Source organism: Pipistrellus hanaki (assembly GCF_964339955.1).
Source record: "Pipistrellus hanaki genome assembly, chromosome: 1".
Lineage (NCBI taxonomy): Eukaryota > Metazoa > Chordata > Mammalia > Chiroptera > Vespertilionidae > Pipistrellus > Pipistrellus hanaki.
In genome coordinates, this window is record NC_140503.1 from 20,436,085 (window position 1) to 20,456,562 (window position 20,478).

At 41.3% G+C, this 20,478-nt stretch overlaps 1 protein-coding gene across 20 annotated transcripts in view; it reads right to left on the bottom strand.

Moving 5' to 3' along the window:
- The window catches only part of TTLL5 (tubulin tyrosine ligase like 5), a 233,887-nt gene that overhangs the window by 77,440 nt on the left and 135,969 nt on the right, over positions 1–20,478 (bottom strand). The gene's annotated exons all lie outside the window — the stretch shown is intronic.

Consider the following 20,478-nt stretch of genomic DNA (forward strand, 5'->3'; position numbering starts at 1 on the left):
AACCAGTTACATAAGGGATTTCACTTATACAAAGTACTTAAAATAATAAAATTGAGAGAAGAAAGTAGAATGGTTGGTGTCTGGGGCTGGAGAGACAAGGGAATGAGGACTTATTGTTTAATGAATACTGGGTTTTAGTTTGGGGTGATGAGAAAGTTCTGGAGAGAGATGGTAGTCATGGTTACAAAACACTGTGAATATACTATATGCCACTGAACTATACACTTAAAAATTGTAAATTTTAGACGATCCAAGATGGCAATGGAATAGGTGGATGTCACACTCACCTCCTCCCAGAACCAAACTGGAATTATAACTAAAATATAAAGCAAAAAACCTGAATAACCAAATGAAGACTAGCTTAAGGATTTAAAGAAGAAGCCACATTACGTCTGGTAGGAAGGGCAGAGACATGAAAAGGGCTGGCCCTACTCCCATGGGTGGCAAATGAAATTTCAAAGGGATATCTCAGCTGCAAAGGTTACCCCTGAGAAGCATGGGTATCAGCACAGAGCACTAGAGGCACCCAAAATCTCGTTCCGCATGCACCCAGGTCATGAAGAGGCAGGCAGAAACTGTATTGCTTTGTAGCTCCAAACAGGTTGCCAAGAACCAGTCACAAGCAGTGTCTGACATTGGCCTGCACCAGAGTCCCTTCCAAGAGGCCTCAGAACAAATACACCCAGTGGCCAGCTTCAGACATCTCTGACCATGATATGAAACTAGAAATTAATCATAAAAAAAAAAAATCAAAACACACACACATGGAGGCTAAATAACAGGTTACTAAACAATGAATAGGTTAACAATGAGATCAAGGAAGAAATCAAAAGATAGCTTGAAAAAAATGAAAATGAGAACTTGACAACCCCAAGTCTATGGGACTTAGCGAAAACAGTCTTAGGAGGGAAATCCAGAGCATTACAGGCCTATCTCAAGAAACAAGAAAAATCTCAAACAATCTAACTTTACACTTAAAGGAACTTAAAAGAACAACAAACAAAGCCTAAAATGAATAGAAGAAAAGAAAATAATAAAGACTAGCATGGATGGACCTGGAGAGAATTATGCTTAGTGAAATAAGCCAGTTGGAGAAAGTTAAGTACCATATAATTTCACTTGTATGTGGAATCTAATGAACAAAATAAACTAACAAACAAAACAGAAACAGACTCTCAGATACAGAGGACAGATTGACAGCTGTCAGAGGGGAGGGGAGTTGGGGGACTGGTGAAAAGGTGAAGGGATTCAACAAACAGAAAAACTCATAACACAGACAGCAGTATGGTGACTGCCAGAAGGAAAGGGGGTGAGGGAAATAGAAAAGGGTAACGGGGGATAAATGGTCTTGGAGGGAAACCTGACTTGGGGTAGTGAACACACAATATACAGATGATGTATTACAGAATGTACACCTGAAACCTATATACTTTTATTAGTCAAGGTCAACCCAATAAATTCAATATTTTTTTAAAGAGTGGTAAATTTTATGTTATGCATATTTTCCCACCATTTTTTTAAAAAAAGGTCCCCATATATTTTAGAAGTCTCATTTAGCAATTCTTCAATATCCTTAATACTTTTAGTTATTCTCTGAAACTTCTTTAACTATCCTGAATTTTTTCCTTTTTAAGGTACAATGACCAAAATATTGTACCTAGAAGAAACTTTAAAAATTTCATATTCGATATTTTTAAATCCTACCCCAAATCCTGCTTACAGAAATGAAATAGTGCCTAATTTAAAGGTTCAACACACACACAATCTCATTCTACATGCATAGTGATTTAAATCCTCATGTGATTCTTTCCTGTATGAATGTCCTTTGGTATTAATGGTCATCTCAATGGCAGAGATGCAGCAACACTGAGGTGGGGTTGCAGACCTCCCTGGTCCTAACCTATAGGCTGCCTAGTTATGTATAGCTTAGGTCCTAATGACCCTGACAGAGACCTGTGGGGAGAAGCAAAGTGGGTGCCAGCTGAGCCAGAAGTCCCTGCCCCTTTCTTGACCTCCCGCACTCATATTGGTCTCTGCTTGGATTCCCTGCTTTCAAAGAGCTTTCCAAGTACCTGGTTCAGAGAAAGTCTGCGTACTGTGTTCCAAAGTCTGTGGATGAAAGGCTTTCTACTCACATAATCTCACTTCCTATGTGTCACATCCCTTGATCATCTCCTCCCACAGTTTGGCTCCACAGTTCAGTTGCACGATTACACACTTTCAGCTAATCTTGAAGAACAGTACCAAAAACCTCAGAGCTTATTTGAGTATGACATTTGATCCTCAGTAATCCCTTCTGAAATGCCTCAATGTGCGAATTGCTATACAGTGAAAAAGACATGATCTTTCCCAAGGGGCTTCCGGAGGTATGACGAAACATGGCCAGCAATGACTGAATACAAATACGACTTAAATACATGGATAAAACTTTAATGTTATTTGCAAAGTGAAGTGCTGAGCAAGAGTCAAACAGGAGTTATAGGGTTAGGAAAAGTGGGGCCAGAGAAACCTGTTAACTCTTTCATTAGAAGGGAAGAGGGAAGCTTACTGAAGGATAACACTTGCAAGAAATGACTGATTGGCTAGGGAAACTAGGTGAGCTCTGAGGGGAAGGAGGGGCAAAGAAGAAAGGAATCCAGATATAAATGAAGAGAAGGTTCAGGCAGAATGGACTGAGCCAATCCTCCTTATATATAAGAACCCTGGGTCCATCGCATTCGAAATGATCAGGAGGCTCGACCATTTGCCAGGCTGCATGAGCAGCAGGCAAGTGGATTGAACTGCTGACTTCCTGGAGAAAGAGAGAGGCGGGGCTAATCAGTAGTGACAGAGGCCTGGACAGAGAAGCACAGTGATCAGACCCTGCTTCTCTCTCCCTCACCAGCAGCCAAGCCTCTTTCTCTCTCTCCCAGAGGTCAGCAGTTCAGCTGCATACCAGGAGCCTGGAGCAGCTGCTGATCAGCCACGCCTCTATGATCAGGCCAGGAGATGCTGACTGGCATAGAAACCGACCAATCAGAACCAAATCTGGGTGAATTGCAAGGAGCCAATGGCTGCCTAAGAGGCTGGGCTTTTGACTCTGACTGGCATAGAAACTGACCAAGCAGAACCAAATTGGCCAGCAGAGGAGGGCAGTTGGGGGAAACTGGGCTGGCAGGGGAGGACAGTTGGGAGTGATCGGGCCAGCAGGGGAACAGTTAGATGTTAATCAGGTCACCAGGGGAGCAGTTGGGGGGTGGTCAGGCTGGCAGATAGAAGAGGTTAGGGGCAATCAGCCAGGCAGGCAGGCAGGTAGGCAGGCAAGCAAGCAGTTAGGAGCCAGCAGTTCCGGATTGTAAGAGGGATGTCCGAGGGATTGTGACAGGGATCAGGCCTAAATAGGCAGTCAGACATCCTCCAAGGGGTCCCAGATTGGAGAGGGTGCAGCCTGGGCAAAGGGACAAACCCCCCCCCCCCCATGCACGAATTTTGTGCACGGGGCCTCTAGTGAACAAATAAACAGAAGGGAAAAGACAGATGAGACAGCAGGAACTGCCTGGATGAATAACCTTGAGATTTCTATACAAATTGGAGCAGGTATTTGAATCTGGAATAAAACTATTATTTATGATAACTGGACCAATGGTCAGAAAATTCATCAATTATTCCTCTGCTTCCACTCCTGGCTTGCAAGTTTCTAGCCACGAGTAGCAATCTAGACTAGGGATTAGATATTAAAGGATTTATGTAACCATGTATCTTATATCAGAATTCATCTCAACAGCTAGCTAGATAGGTTTTATTTCTAAAAAACTGTTTTAATAACAAATATTCCTAAGAGAAAATTGCTTTACTGCCTTCTCATTATATATCAGACATCAGAGTCTGTAATGAGGCCCCTTACTTGGAGATGAACAGCGTTAGATTCTCAGGTGTGTGAACACAAAGCCACGCATGGATGCGAGGGGTAGGATAGTCAGCAACAGAAGATCAAATAAGGGTCTTGGGATGAGAGGAGGTTTATTCATCCAACTGCACACATATTGAACAGCCTGCATCATCATAAACTTTTATAGGGAAAGCTGTTTTTAATCTCATCAGTAACATAAGCCCAGCCTCCAAATCACAAAAGCAAGTTTCTCAAGCGAGTAGAAGCTTTCCACAGAGGCAGCAATGTTTATAGTGCGACACTGGCTGGGGGCAGGAGTGCTCAGCTGCGCAAGGCAGTGTGGTAAGCTCCATGAGAAACGTACTGGCTTTGAGTTGTGGGTGTTACTCGGCCATGGGATCTCCCAATTAAAGCCCAAGCCTTTGGGGTTTGCAGTATGCAAGTGCTCTAATGACCGACACAGAGGAGGCCAGGTGCGCGCTCTCGTGGGCTTTGCCTGAGATTATATAGCTACACATGCCTCTCTATGGCACCTAATAGTTTCCTTTTCTACCCCAAATCCCATCCCACTTTCTGGAACCTCAATTCATTCTAGCTTACCAGTCATACATTTTTTACTTCCACCAAATTTTTGAGATTCATTCAACTGTGCTTCTAAAATTTGTGTTTTAGTCTATTATCCTCTAAGTATTATTCTTTGCTTAATATTAAAACATAATATTGTACATATCCCATGTAAATAACTTCTATAATAGTAGTTTTATATAATTCTAGAATGAAGTACATAGGGACAAGCAAGTTAACTGTGGGAGTGTTTAACATTTGATTCAGATTCAAAGATTCAAAATGAACTATGCTGCATTTTGCCTTTAGTACACATGCAGCTATAAGCAACACTATGGTATTTCTCACAACCACATTCTCATTAGACTATTCATGTAGAACTTTATCTTGCTTTGTTACACTGTGGCACTGCAGGGCTAAATGTTTCTCGCCATGACTGCCTTCCTGAGAACACCTCAACCTCTAGCTAATACACACCGAAGGGCAATGCTTCTCCCTCCGCTTTAATATCTGGTCCATCAAATGGATGTTGGTTCTAAGGAACCTGGAGGCAATATGTAAAATGCACCACTGGTCCTGAGTAAAGCAAAAATGTTCAGCAGGCTGATGCACTGTCCGTAAAGAAATGCCCTCAGGGTGAACGTTTCCTGAGAATGATGTGATGTCACAGTGTGGGATGTGGCAGAGGAACATGACAGCCTCCTCCACCCAATCCCAACAAAGCCTGAGCGACCAGGACAGGGATGCCACTATCCCTCTTTGGGGTGTTGGGGAAAGTGGGGGTATGCTTCCAATTGTCATGCTAATGGGGGTGGGGGTTACTGACATTTAATAGGTGGAGGTCAAGGCTGCTGCAAGTTTACAGATGCAAGAAAGGGCCCGGTACTAGGAAAATTACATGCTGCTCAAAATGCCAGTGGTGCTTCTAATGAAAAACACCGCATGGCCATGAAGAAAGTGCTTTCTGGGGGAATCTTACTACTTAAAAAATATCCACCCATTTCAGGCACTTTATGGAACGTGTAGATATTTAAGGACAGCAGAGGCTGCATTTTATTCTCAGTCTCACACAGAGCAGTTCTGGCACACCGTAAGTACTGCAAAGGAGCTGTAAATGCTACAACCCTGCAGGACAGAAGGGTTCTCTGAGCAATACCAAGCAGAGCTGGCCAGGATAAGGAACTTACATGATCAGAGAGGCAGGTCATAATGTGGTGGGAACCCTCCCCTTGACTTTGGGGAGTATTTGTGGGCATCCTATATAATAAATACATAATATGCAAATTGACTGTACCTCAGCTACACCATAAACCACACCCACCAGCCAATCAGGAGTGAGTATGCAAATTAACCCAACCAAGATGGCTACAGCCTCAGAGCAAAAGGGGCTTGGGTTTCCCTGGCACTGGAGGAAGCCAAGCTTTCCGCCCGTTCTGGCCAGCCCAGGCCTCCTCTCAAGGCTACAAAGTTTCAATTATATAAGATAAATAAATCCCAACAAAAATGGCTGCAGCCACGGAGTCAGCAGGAGGCTTGAGTTTCCCCAGCCACGGAGGAAGGTAAGTTTCCTGCACACCCTGGCCAGCCCAGGCCTTCTCTTGGGTCGCCGAGGGGACGTAGCCAGCCTGCAAACCACCACAGGCTCCTTGCCAAGGCCACCCCATGCAGCAAGGGAACCTCCACCCTGATCCAGAACACCCTTCAGGGCAAACCAGCTGCCCCCCACCCATGCACCAGGCCTTTATCCTATATAATAAAAGAGTAATATGCAGATTGACCATCACTCCAACATACAAGATGGATGCCCCCATCTGGTCAAAGATAGCTGCCTCCATGTGGACACAAGATGGCCACCACAAGATGGCCAGCAGAGGAGGGTAGTTGGGAGGGACCAAGGCCTGCAGGGGAGAAAAGTTGTGGGGGAGCAGGCCTGCAGGGGATGGTAGTTATGGGTGACCATGCCTGCAGGGGAGGCAAGTTAGGGGCAATCAGGCTGGCAGGGGAGAAGTTAGGCATCAATCAGGTAGGCAGGGGAGTCGTTAGAGGTGATCAGGTTGGCAGGCAGAAGCAGTTAGGAGTAATCAGAAAGGCAGGCAGGCCAGCAGTTGGGTACCAGCAGTCCTGGATTATGAGAGGGATCCCAGATTGGAGAGGGTGCAGGCTGGGCTGAGGGACAACCCCTTCCCCCGTGCACGAATTTTGTGCACCAGACCTCTAGTAAATAATGCTGATGCTGTCTACCCTGTTTCCCCGAAAATAAGACAGTGTCTTATATTAATTTTTGCTCCCAAAGATGCGCTACGTCTTATTTTCAGATGTCTTATTTTTCCATGAAGAAGAATACGGTACACATTTATTGTTAAATGAAAATAAAGGAAATTTATTACCTGTATACAGTACGGTAGTACAGTAGTTGTCAACACAAACCAGACAAACTGTGAATCCTACAGTATCAAAAATTTACTCATTTATTCAATGATAATCATGTCATCATCATCTAGAACATCATCATAACAATCCAATTCCTGAATTCCCTGGTGAATTTCTTATGACTTCATTTCTTTCAAAATCAGTGGACCAAATCTCTCATGTTTAGCCTGGGAGGGGGGGGGCTTATTTTCGGGGGAATGCCTTATATTTCACTCAGAAGGAAACCTGTAAGTAGGTCTTATTTTCAGAGGATGTCTTATTTTCGGGAAAACACGGTACTAACAATTCTTAAGACTTGCTGTTGGTAACTTGTGACTGAGAACAGGGAGAGCTAGCCAAATAAAATCTGGGCTTAAAATTATTTAAGTGGAATGAGTTAGATGGACCTGCCAAGAGATTTTATGCTCATGGTGACCAGTATCTTGATTTCTAAGATATTTTGGTGTTGGAATGTGATTTGAAATGATCTCTGAAAATGCATGTGTCAAAGACTAAAATTTATATTTTACCTTTGAGTTTGCTCTTTAAGACTATATACTTTTAAAAAAAAATCTGGATATTGTTGTTTGGGTTTTTTTTTATTATTAAATTTTATTTGGGGTGACATTAGGCAACATGAACATATAGGTTTCATGTGTGGATTACTAAGTTACAACTATAGACTACATACTTTTAACTTCTGTTTTGAAGCTATGTATTGAGATGATTCTTTTGCAGGAAGAGGCAGTGCTAAAGATATAGAAAAGCTCAGAAATTACTATCTGGAAAAACTATGTGAACTTTTGATGACCCTTATGCTAGGTCAAAACGACAGAACTATATGACATTATAAACGGAAGCTGATCTTTCTGCCGGAAAACAGGGCAAAAGGGCTTAAAAACCTGTAAGTATTTTGTTTATTTGAGAGGATGAAAGGCTCTTGGGAAAGGATTAAAGAAATAATCCAAGAAAGAAGGCAAAAAGAAATAAAAGGTTTTGGATGGATGCTGGAAGGAAATAAAAACCAATGCAAACGCTGGGTTAGTAGTGACAGAATCCTGGAAGAAGAGCAGAGGCCCCGTGCCCCTGGATTGCACCACAGGCTCTCAACTAGATGACCCTCAGAACAGGAGGCACCTCAACTTAGTGACCAGGAGCTGGGCTCTAGAACAAGACTGCCAGGTTCAAATCCTGGCTCTACAACCTAAAGCAACATAAACTCTCTGTGCCTTGCTTTCCTCAGCTGTGAAGTGGGAACAGAAATCAATACCACCTCTCACAGGGTTTGTCCAAGATGTAAAAGTGATGGCCCATGTAAAGCATTTAGCACAATGTCTGGCACACATAATAAATGCTCAATAAATGTGAGCTGCCATTATTAACATTCTTTCCACGGAAAATAAATCCAACCCTTTGGGGAAAACAAACAATAAGAGCAGCAAGGAACAGGTGTGAGCAAATCTATTACTTCTCATGCTAGAGAATGCCCTAACCATAGGCAGGGTGCTGGCCCTGATGGGGAAGGGAGGGCTCACTAATAATGCTGACCGCCAGGAAGGGGCAGCTGGCCAGGGAGAGGATGTGAGCGCTGATGAATGAGGGAGAGTAATCAATCCTCCTTTCCCACCTCCAATTCTGTTAATAAAAGCTTAGGTTATTAATAGTGATTACAACCCCCTCCCTTTCACCTTTTCAAAATGAAACAAAAGTAATTTTTTTTTTAAAAGGGCAAGCAAAAACAATATATCCTCAATACCATAACCTGAGAAACACAATAAGAGAGAAAGGCAAAATCCAAGTCACCTCTTTTGTCATCCAACAGCCAAAGGTGGCTACCAGACCACCTTGCTGACATTCTGATGTATGCACTTCCTCTGGGTGGATTCCTGCTGTCTGCTATAGAGTCTCATCTGGCAATGTCGTGAAAAACTTTCCACATGCTAGTCCTGATTTTTGGCAGTTCTCACTCTACTGTTACCATCTCTTACACTTAAAGTTAACCTAAATAAACCCTTCAGCCTTCTTCACACTTGAATGTTGGAAACCAAGTGACAGCTTTATGTTTTTCCTTATCAAATTCCATGAATTAGGCTCATCATTCAAGTCTGTTTAAATCTTTGTGAATCCTGACTGTCATTCAAAGTATTCAGTATCCCACCCTACTCATGTCATCTGAAAATAGGATTAGAATGTCTTCTAGATATATAAGCACCTAGAATATAGTAGGCACTTAGATAAATATGAAAGGATAAGCAAATTCATTGATAAAAATGGTGAACTAGTGAGCAAATGACAGAGCCCCAGGGACTTTATTCTCAAACTTACACTGATTCATTGTTTGCATACAGTTGCTCATTTAGTCACCAAATATCCCTAATGATAGTACTGTCCTGTTCACATTTCTCTTTTGTGTCCATGAGATTTCATTACATCTTGCCAAAACCCAGTTACAGTGATTCTTTTTAGTCCCCTGATCTTCTTTTATTAAGTCATTTTGACACAGACAACAGTATGGTGATTAACAGAGGGAAAGGGGGGTGGGAGGGTGGGGAGAAGAGAGTAAAGGGGAGATAAATAGTGAGGAAGGAGACTTGACTTGGGGTGGTGAACACACAATACAATATACAGATGATATGTGATAGAATTGTACACCTGAAACCTATATAATTTTATTAACCAATGTCACCTCAATAAATTCCATTAAAAAAAAACCTTATATGTTAGAATACAAAGAGTGCTCAATGAAAAATAAAGAATTCTACCATGAAGGGAAATGAGGATTAGTCTAGCATGACTTATTTCTTTCATGAATCAATGCTGGGCTTAAGTGGTTCCCTTTTCCTTCTCTACAGGCTGCCAAATCATTGGTTTGCTAATCCATTAGATTTGGGCTTGAATCTGACATCTCAATTACCAGTTTATATATTCAGCATCTAATTTATTTCTAGCTCTTCCCTTCCTTTCCCAGTGTCTGAGCTCCTTCTCTGCATATTAAATCAAATGCTGAATCACAATCACGAGGACTAGAATCACAAATCACGAATTAGTAATCACAAGGACTGTTCCTCTTTGAACACAGAAATTCAATTATTAAGTAGAGGAAATAAGATTGATAGCTCGTGTGAGTTTCATTTTCCTTGAGGAATAAAGGGTTTGGATAGGACAAAGATGTACCCTGAACTAAGAACCCAAATAAGAAGGAGACTTCATATGAACTGGCACCTAAAAAATAAATCTGCCACCTATTGTTTATACACATCTTTACAGAAAAGCCAGAAGTGGAAGTGGGATAACAAATTAAAATAAGATGGCTCAAGCCCTGGCCCATGTGGCTGTTGGCTGAGAATTCACCCATGCACAGAGAGATTGCAGGTTTGATTCCTGGTCAGGGTACATGCTCAGGTTGTGGGCTCCATCCCTATAGGGGTAGTGCAGGAGGCAGCTGATCAATGTTTCTCTATCTCTCATCAATGTTTCTTCCTTTCTTTTTCCCTCTCCCTCTCTTTTTAAAATCAATAAAACCATTAAAAAAAAAAAAATAAGGTGGCCCAAAATCAACAGAAGCCTCCCCTAAAAGATTCAAGAAATCAAAAGAAATTAAGAACACGAGTAGAATCCAGATAAGGTATATATTTTAAAATATATAATTTCAAGCAATTGTGAGGGGGAGCTTTCTGATTATTCAGTCAATAGCTGAGATACAGAAAAAGAAAAGGAAGCAGTAGTGATGATGGGAAGAATTCTAGGGGGAGTAATTTAGCTAACTACTTTGATTTTATTAAATACTGTGTGAGAATAACATAAACTTGGGAAGAACACCTGAGGTATCAGGTCAAAAAGCTAAGAGCTGATATGCCTGTTCTTTAAAAATACAGTGAGATCCCAGCCAGTTGGACGTGACAATGGATACAGAATGGGAACCAGACTTCTGCTGTCTCCACACTCGTACCACTCCGTGATTGATGGAATGATCCCCAGGAGGAGAAAATAAGGGCAGAAGTTGGATTTCTCAGTACATCTGGCAGAGACTCTAGGGGCAAGCTTTATGGAACGCAAAGCTGGGTATAAAGCCAAACCTTTCAGAAGGTAAAGTTCAGAGCACTGTTCTAGAAGGCAACTTAGGGTTCTGGGAGCCAGCTAGTTATGTAGATGGAGCCTCCTTGGGCCTTTATTAGCAAACTGAATCTGAAAAGGCAGACTGATCCTTAGCCTTATGAACAAGAAATGTCTTTGATCTAGCTCTTTATTTTGGCATAACCAGCATACCACATGAAGCCTGAAAAAATGAACTAAAAAAGTGAGCAGAGTGACCTTTAAGAAAGCCAAAGGAGAACTCCCTGACACCAGTTCATTCAGCAATGAAGACTGAGTCCAGCGCAGCAGGATTTTTATCAAAGTCTGATGCCTCTGTGACAAGTGCAGTCACACACGAGCACAGCTGACCCTTGCAGAACTGGACCTCCACCGCCTAGCGTTCACACCCTGCGAAGATAAGCTAGGAAAAGCCCTGAAAGTGGAAGTTAATGTGCACGGTGTCTACGGCAGCTGACATGCCAGTTTCCAACTACTTTCACATTGAATTGAAGCTGGGTTCAAACCTAGTACACACAAACAGCTTGTGAAGCATCACAAATTTAGAATGCCTGCCTCATCACATCAGTTAAGCTGTGTTAGTTTCTCCTCTTTTCCCCAAGAAGCAACACAACAGGCATCTTGGAACAGTCAAAGTCTACAGCTTTTCTGGCTTCAGTAACCTGTCTCTGCCCCCTTACTTTAATTGGCCAAGGGAAGTGGGAGACAACTCCAAAAACTCCCCTTTCCTTCCTTCTTTTCCCTCCCTCCCTCCATCTCTCCCTTCTCTACCCCACACCTTCTCCTCTTGTCATTTTTCTTTTCTTTATAAAGATTTTTAAATTTTAATTTTTTATTGATTTGAGGGAGAGAGAGGGGGTGAGGGAGAGAGATATGTCAATGTGAGAGTAAGACATTGATCAGTTACCTCCCGCACATGCCCAACTGGGGATCAAGCCTGTAACCTGGGCATGTGCCCAGACTGGGAATTGAGCCCATTACCTTTTAGTGTACGGGACGATGCTCCAACCAACTGAGCCACACCGGCCAGGAAAAGATTTTAAAAATATAAAATAGAAAAATACTAGGGAAATCAAGAAAAGATTAAAAAGGAAAACCATTGGATTAAAGGAGGGAAATAAAATGTGTACTAATGTTCAAGCCTTGTTTTACTTGAACAATCTATGAAAACAAACAAACCTTCATTGTACCAGGAACTGGCCTCTTAATCACCATGTCCATCGCATGGCTGCAATGGCACATGCTTCTCTCTTGTCAAGACAAGTCTACAAAAATTTGCTGTCCTCAAGATTTACTAGAGGGCTTAGTGCAAAGTCACAGCTGCTGCGAAACACAGGCACCTGCCTCTGCTAGGATCAGACATCACCCTGGTTCTCGGCTGCTTGCACTGAATTACCAGCCCCAGAGAGGCAGCACAGCAGAGCATCACCTGCGAATATGTTAAAAATAAAAATAATCCAGCCTTACCCCAGATCTACTAGAACCAGAGACTCCGGGATTGGGCCCAGTAACCTGTGTTTTAATAAGTCCTTCAGGAGAGTTGGACACACCCCACTGAGAACCACAGGCAGAGTGGTTAAGAGCATGGATGGATTCTGGGGCCACTTGTTTGGGTTTGAATCCTGACTGCCATTCACCAATGTGTTATCCTGGGCAAGTCACTTCATTTCTCTGTGCTTAGTCTCTTCATCTGTAAAATGAGGATGGTAATAGTACCTGTCTCAGAGGCTAACTGTGAGCACTAAGTCAGTTAATACATGTAAAGCTTGGAAAACAGCTGCCGGCACACAGTAAAAGCTATTGAATGAGATAAAGTACATAAAGCATTTAGGGCCTGGTATACTGGAAGCACTATGTGTTACTCTCAGCTACTATCATTTCTTATCTATAATCTTATTTTTGAGGTTCATACCCTAGATTTTTCATAGACCAATAGGTAATCCATATTCTTATGTGGTAAACTGTGTCTTCTTGGTATAGAGAAGCTAATTAGTTTTGGTATGACTATGATAAAAGTCAAAATATAGAATTTGAATTTTAGGAATTGAATCAAACATAAATTCTTTTTCTCTAAGATCTCTAAATCCAGACATTACATTTGCTGATGAAGAAATGGATGATTCATCTCTGAGTCTGGCTATGGCCTGATTCTCAACACACACTGAGTCCATAAATGGCCAGGAGACTAACAGGGACATCTTTCATTATCTCTTCTTCTTCTTTACATCCCTTTCATGAATCATGGTTCGCTTCTACACTTAATCTCGGCCAAAAGACCGAGGAGTGATGGATCCCTTCTAAAATACCATAGCTGTTGAACAATGTTTGTTAAACCACAGTTAAAATGACAAATCGCATTTATATGACATGTTGACAAGCAGTTGTATGATGAAGCCATTGTAAGAAACCAAGAGACCCAAATTCCACAATTTCCACCCCCTAGAATCACGGTTGTTCCCTAGTATGGAATTACCCACTCTCTAAAGTAGCCATCCTAATCTTTCAGACCTGCTGGTTCAGATCCGTGAAAGAAATTAAGTTATATCCAGAAGAGTCAGCACACAAAAGCAAGTAGAAATTTAACCCAAATTATAAACACAAGCCATACACTTACAGTTTCTTCAGTCTCTTTATGTGCTCTGCCCACACATGAAGTGTGGTATTAGTGCCTGATGCAAGTGAAAAATTGTACAGATTCATAGATGACAGTAAAGATAATTGTAATGCTGAACTATATAGCTCCAGCTACTAAAGCTTTCTTCACTTTTTGTTGTGTTGTTAATCCTTAACGGAATATATTTTTCCATTGATTTTTAGAGAGAGTGGAAGAGAGAGGAGAGACGGAGAGAAAGAGAAATATCGATGTGAGAGAGACACATTGATTGCTGCTTCCTGCACAAGCCCCAATTAGGGTAGGGGATCAAACCTGCAACCGAGTTACATGCCCTTGACTGGAATCAAACTTGGCACCCCTCACTCTGCAGGTCAATGCTCTATCCACTGAGCCAAACTGGCTAGGGCAGTTTTCTTCACCTTTGTTCGCAGAAAGATTGTTTCTTATATTTCATCAATGAATTTTTTATTTCCACCTCTCCTTTGCACATTATCATTAGTTATATATATATATATATAAAAGGCTAAGTAACCAACTGTCTGTCCATCCGACCGGTATATATGACACACACTGGTAATTTAAAAGTAAATCTTGACTCATGCATGCGCAATACATATAAAGTTGGTCACTGGGCCTTTTTTAAATATATATATATACACACACACATACATACATATATATATACATATACATATACATATACATATACATATACATATACATACACACACACACACACACACACACACACACACACACACATATATATATATATATATATATATATATATATATATATATATATTGCCAGTCACTTAGCCTTTTATATATGTAGATTTTGACATGTAATTTTCTGCATTAACATAATTACTGCACCAATCTTTCTTCTAACTAATTTCCTTTCAATGCCACTGTGAGAAGACTGGAGCTGACTTTTCTCTCCCCATTAGTGATTCCAATTAAATCACTAAAGGGCATGTGACTAGGCACTTATAAAGGGCATTTTCTCTACTAAAGGTCATGAGCTTTTCCATCAGAAAGAATTGACCCAAATGTGAACATAGCTAATGCTATTTCATCATCTATACTTACCAGGTAAGGATAAGACCTATGTAACAGCCATGTTTTTTGGAAATAAATATGATAAATTATACAAAGCATAAGAGGTGGCATGGACTGGACTCTCAATAAATGTTAGTCCTCCCTTCCTTTTGTTATCCTCTTTAACAAATGACAAAATAGAATCCTATCACTTTAAAACAAGGGAGAAATGTTTCTGAATAACAAATTGCAAGACATATTAAACAACATAAAATCAATTTAAAATTAATATATGCTTACTATGAAAATAAGTACTGAAAAGTGTAAAGAAAGATAAAAAAGTCACCCATAGTTCCATTTTGTAACCATGGTAGTTGGTATATTTCATTCTAGTCTTATTCTAGCACATTATATTTATACTAGAGGCCCGATGCACAAAATTCATGCATCCTTAGCGCTGATGAGGAGGCGGGAGAGGGTCCCACCACTGCTGCTTTACTCATCAGCTATGAGCCCAGCTTCTGGATGAGTGCACTGACCACCAGGGGGCAGCTCCTGTGCTGAGCTACTGCCCCCTAGTGGTCAATGTGCATCATAGCGACTGGTTGTTACACGGTTTGGTAGATTTGCATATTAGCCTTTTATTATATAGGATTATCCAATTTTTATCATTTAATGCAGTCAAGACATATGGATATATTTTATTTATGAATTTAAAAATATGTGTGTGTGTGTGTGTGTATGTGTGTGTGTGTGTGTGTGTGTGTGTGTGTGTAAGAAAAAACTCTCCAAACTCTGTATGCCACTGTGCTGGGAAAGGACATTAGATTTAGAAAACAAGAGGAAAGAGCCCTAGCTGGTCTGGTCCAGTGGATTCAGCGTGAAGAAGGGAGCATGCCATATGGGAGAAATCAAGGAAGGCTTCAAAGTAGAGGTGGTCTCAAAGATGTCTAGCAATTTGACAATTGGAAAGGATACCTCAGGGAGAAGGAATAGCATATACAAGAGCAGGGAGCAATAGGAAATCCAATGTAGCCAAATGTGGGGGTGTTGGAAGAGGGAGAGATGCTATAATCAAAGCTGGTAAGACATGGATTTCTCATATAACCTGAAATAGAAATGTTACTGGTAAAAATTTCCATTTAAGCAAAGCACAGCACACAACTTTAATTGGAATCACTCGTGCTCATAATGAAGCTACAATGAAAAGGCTAAAAAAAGCTAAGGTTTGTGGAAGGCAAAGGGCATGAGCAAGTGTGGCTTAGGACAGCCAAGCACAGAGAAACCAAGTGTTACTACCACTACTACCATTAGTGTGGGGCTTTCTAAATGCCTGATTTCAAGCTACCGTAATCCCCTTTCATGCCTTACCATGGCTAGTCTTCACAGAGGTTATTCTATTTTACAGAGGAGGAAACTGAGACTGAGGCTAAATAACTTCGGTGTAATTTTACACAGAAAGTAAGTGAAAGAGCTGCTTTAGCACCTCAATCTGTATGACTCCAAAGTTACAATGAAGAACGTAAGATTAGAAACAAAAATAATACTCGCTAAAACAGGCCTTTGTTTTGGGAATACTAAGACCATCCAAGACACACAAATACGCTCAACTGAGTTTTGACAAAGCTGGAAAAACCAATAGCCATTTGTTTGTTAGCAAATGGAGCTGTAGCAATTGTACACCCATAGGCAAAAAACTGAACCTCAAACTATCCTCATACTTCTGTTTTTATTGATTTCAGAGAGAGGAAGGGAGAGGAGAGAGGGGTAGAAATATCAATGAGTAGAGAGAATCACTGATTAACTGCCCCTTGCATGGCCCCTATTGGGGATCAAGCCCAAAACCCAGGCATGTGCCCTGACTGGAAATCGAACTGTGACCTCCTGGTTCATGGGTCAACACTCAAACACTGAGCCACACCAGCCGGGCTAACCTCATTCTTCTTACAAATATGAATTCAAAATGGACAATGGATTTAAATGTAAAACATACAACTATAAAAGCACCCCAAATATAATTTTTAAGAACATTTGAAACGAAGACATGCTTCAGTTTTAGCTATAGGCCCAAAGAAGATAATGATGAAGACAGGGAAGAGTAGATGCCAGGCAGTGTGCTAAATGTTTTCATTCTTTAACTCACTTTATCCTTAAACATTCCAAGAAGGCAGAGACTAACATCATAGATGAGACAACCGAGGGCAAAGAGGTCAAGCTCACACAGAGACCAGGCACTCATGTACCCTGCAGAGCCACCTGCCCTATTGCTACCTCTGCCCTACAGCAATGGGGGGTTGGGAGGGCTGGCCCTCTGAAATGATAAATATTAGACATAAAAAGTAAGATTTTTCTTTTTGATGCATGGTTGACTTTTTAAAAAATATATTTTTATTCATTTCAGAGAGGATGGGAGATTTAGAGAGAGAGAGAAACATCAATGATGAGAGAACCATTGATCAACTGCTTTCTGCATGCCCCTCACTGGGGACTAAGTCTGCAACTCAGGCATGTGCCTTGACTGGGAATTGAACTGTGACTTCCTGGTTCATAGGTTCATAGGCAACCACTGAGCAACATCAGCTGAGCCACAATTGACTTTTTAAGGTGCCTGAACAAAGTTTAAATCTAGATGGAAGATGAACTAGGAACTTCGTTCATTCTTCCATCCCTTTTCATCCTCCCTCTGTAGATAAATGGCGAGGCCAAGAGGCAAGTGCCTGTCCTTGACCACCTGGGAGTCACAAGGTCAGGGGATGCCCTTCAGCTCCAAACCATCTTCACATCTCAATCCACAGTGGCAGGTGTGGACTTCCAAGATAAACAAAGGCCGGGGCCTCCAGAGGCGCACATACTTCCACCCAAGAGCACTTCAGACCCCAGGGCAGGCTGTTACTGATGGAGGGACTGCCTGTCTGTAACATGGGGGTTCTCATCTTCTACGCTCCTCTTCAGGAAGCAAGGGGAGAAGATAACATCACTCATACCTGGTAAAACTATTGGTCAAGCAGGCTGCTCACTGTCCAGTATGAAAGCCTAATGTGGAAAGATAAATTTAGGCCTACTCTGAGGCGTTAACAGCTGTTCCTTTTTATTCCACTGCTTGCGCCCACCTTCCTTCTTTTTGCAGGAAGGGACACAGAAATTCTCTACACAACCGGACTTCTTCACAGGGGCACCACCTCTGAAAGCCGACTGGGAGCAGCTGCCCAGGTACGGAAGGGTTAAGGCGAGTCCTGTGCTGTTGGCTCTCCGTTGCAATCACTTTGAAAAGCCGCTGGGTTTACAGGAAGAGTGTGAGAATGTTGCAGCTTTCCCAGCCAACATTTGGTTCCCATTACCGTGAATAATCTCTCTCCTCCCTCCTGCCCTAGCCCCCACCCTTTTTCTACTTTTTCCACATTTTATATTAAAAGTACATCAAACACTTTTCTTCCTTTTTAATATTTTCCTTAAGCTTCCTTCACTCAATCTGCTGGGTTCTGTGATTTTTCTGGTTATTCATTACTTAGGGAGGAGGAAGGGGCAGACTTCTTGGATGAAATCAGTCAAAAACAAAACCAGGAGAGAAAAGCACCTAAGCAGTGTGGGGGAAAGCAGCTGACTCACAGGGATTCCTTCTTGGCTTAACTAACGTTAAGGAAAGAAAGAGCCCACTGAGAACCCTTTACTTTCCAGCTTCTCGGCCCCATTGTGGTGTACTCCTGTCCTAAAACAAAGCAGCCCCGAAGTAAAGTATCGGAAGACAGGGTCTACTCCTAATGCCATCATCAGTACAAATAGGAGAGAGTTTGTGAGAGGGATAAGTGATAGTCCAGAGGTTCGAGAGAAAGATCAATGGGCTGCAACGCTGGCAGGGTGTGGGGAAAGGGCACCCTCTCACTGAAGGATATATTGATATAGCCTTTTTAGAGGCCAATTGGACAGTAAAAATTCAAGTAATACATATCATTTGGTGTAAAAAAAATTCCACTTCTTGGAATGTATCCTATAGAAATACTTGTACATGTACAAAAGATATTCACACAGATCTCTAAGTTGGATATAATTTCGTACTCTTTAATAAAATGGTAAAATACATTATGGTGTACCGTCAAACTTAGGAAAACTACATACTGGCTAAAAATATTTAAGTGCATATGAACAAACAAACAAAGGAAATATTAGGGGGGAAAACTCACAGAAAAATACATAGAAAACTACACACTGGGGCAGGCTTCCTCTAAGGAGGAGACTTTATGTTTTCATAAACTATAAATATGTATTTCTATTAGATTAGTTTATGATATGGCTACATGTATTACCTGTACCATTAATTTGTATAAAGTATACACAGAAATATTATCTAAAGAATAGGAATATGTGTAATATATGCATTATTGTATTGTAACCTATTCTCACAACTACTAGAGACCTGGTGCATGACATTTGTGCATGGGTAGGGTCCCTAGGCCTGGCCAGCGATCAGGGCTGATTGGGGCCTTCTGAGTGCTGACTGGGGGCGCCCTTCCCTAACTGCGGGCCTTCCTTTGTTTCACGCTGCCCCCTGGTGGTCAGTGCATGTCATAGCGAGCAATCAAACTCCTGGTTGGTCGAACTCCTGAGGGGACACTTTGCATATATATATATATTCCCCCTTTGATTCAGCCCTTTATTGACTGTCTTCAACTGGAAGAAATGTGAAACTCAGAACATCTTAACTTTGAAATATGTACCAAGTTATAGAAAGTAGAGAGTATAGAAAATTATTAAAGGAATCCCCCAGAAAGTCAGACAGAATGACAGAGAAATGGATAAATACCAGAGAGGAAATGAATTTAAGAAGCCCAAATGTTTACAAGGGCATAGTTGTGATAATGAAAACAGTGAACACTGATCTACCAATAATTATACAATGTGTCTACTGCAAGGATGGGAGGAAGAGAAATGTGGAAATTAAGGTTGGGTGGCAGTGAGAAGATAAGGGGCAACGGATTCTCATTTTCATTATAAACCTCAAAGAATTACTTACCTTTTAAATCATGTATCTGAATTATTGTGGAACCAAGCTTCAATATAGCCCCAGATGATCCCCCCTCCTGTTATTCATATCCTTGTAATATCTCCTTCCAAAATGAATAGACTGGCATGTTGCAGAAATGACAGTGTGTGTGTCTGAAATACCTCAGTATAAAAGCTAAAACTAGAAAACTCTTAGAAGAAACATAGGGCAGAAGCATCATGACTATGGATTTGACAATGATTTCTTGGCTATAATACCAAAGGCACAAGCAACAAAAGAAAAAACAGGAAAATTGTACTTCATCAAAATCAAAAACTATGCTTCAAAGGACACTACCAAAACAGCTAAAAAGCAGTCTACAGAATGGGAGAAAATATTTACACATGATAAGGGATGAATATCCAAAACCTATAAACATCTTGCCCCAACCTCTGGAAAGAGACTGTGTTCACCAAGTCTCCCTATTAGGAATTCACTGACCATCCAGCAAACACCAATAAATACCACAAGCTTCGTGCAAAGGACCCAGACTCCAGCTATGGCCAATAAGCAGTGTATTTATACAGGGGAAATGAAGTGAATTAATTAGGCTTAAGAAAAATAGAATTTTCATATGATCCAGCAATTCACTTTGGAAATATAACCAACAAAATTGAATGTAGGAACATGAATAACTATTTGTACACCCCTGTTAATAGCAGCATTATTCCCCACAGCCAAAAGGGAGAAGCAGCCAAAGTATCCATCCACAGATGAATGAGTAAACAAAATGTGATAGAAGCACACAATGGAATATTATTCAGCCTTAAAAAGGAAGAAAATTCTGACACAGTTACAACATGGCAGGGCCCTGAAGATAGGCTAAATAAAACACGCCAGTCACAAAAGGAC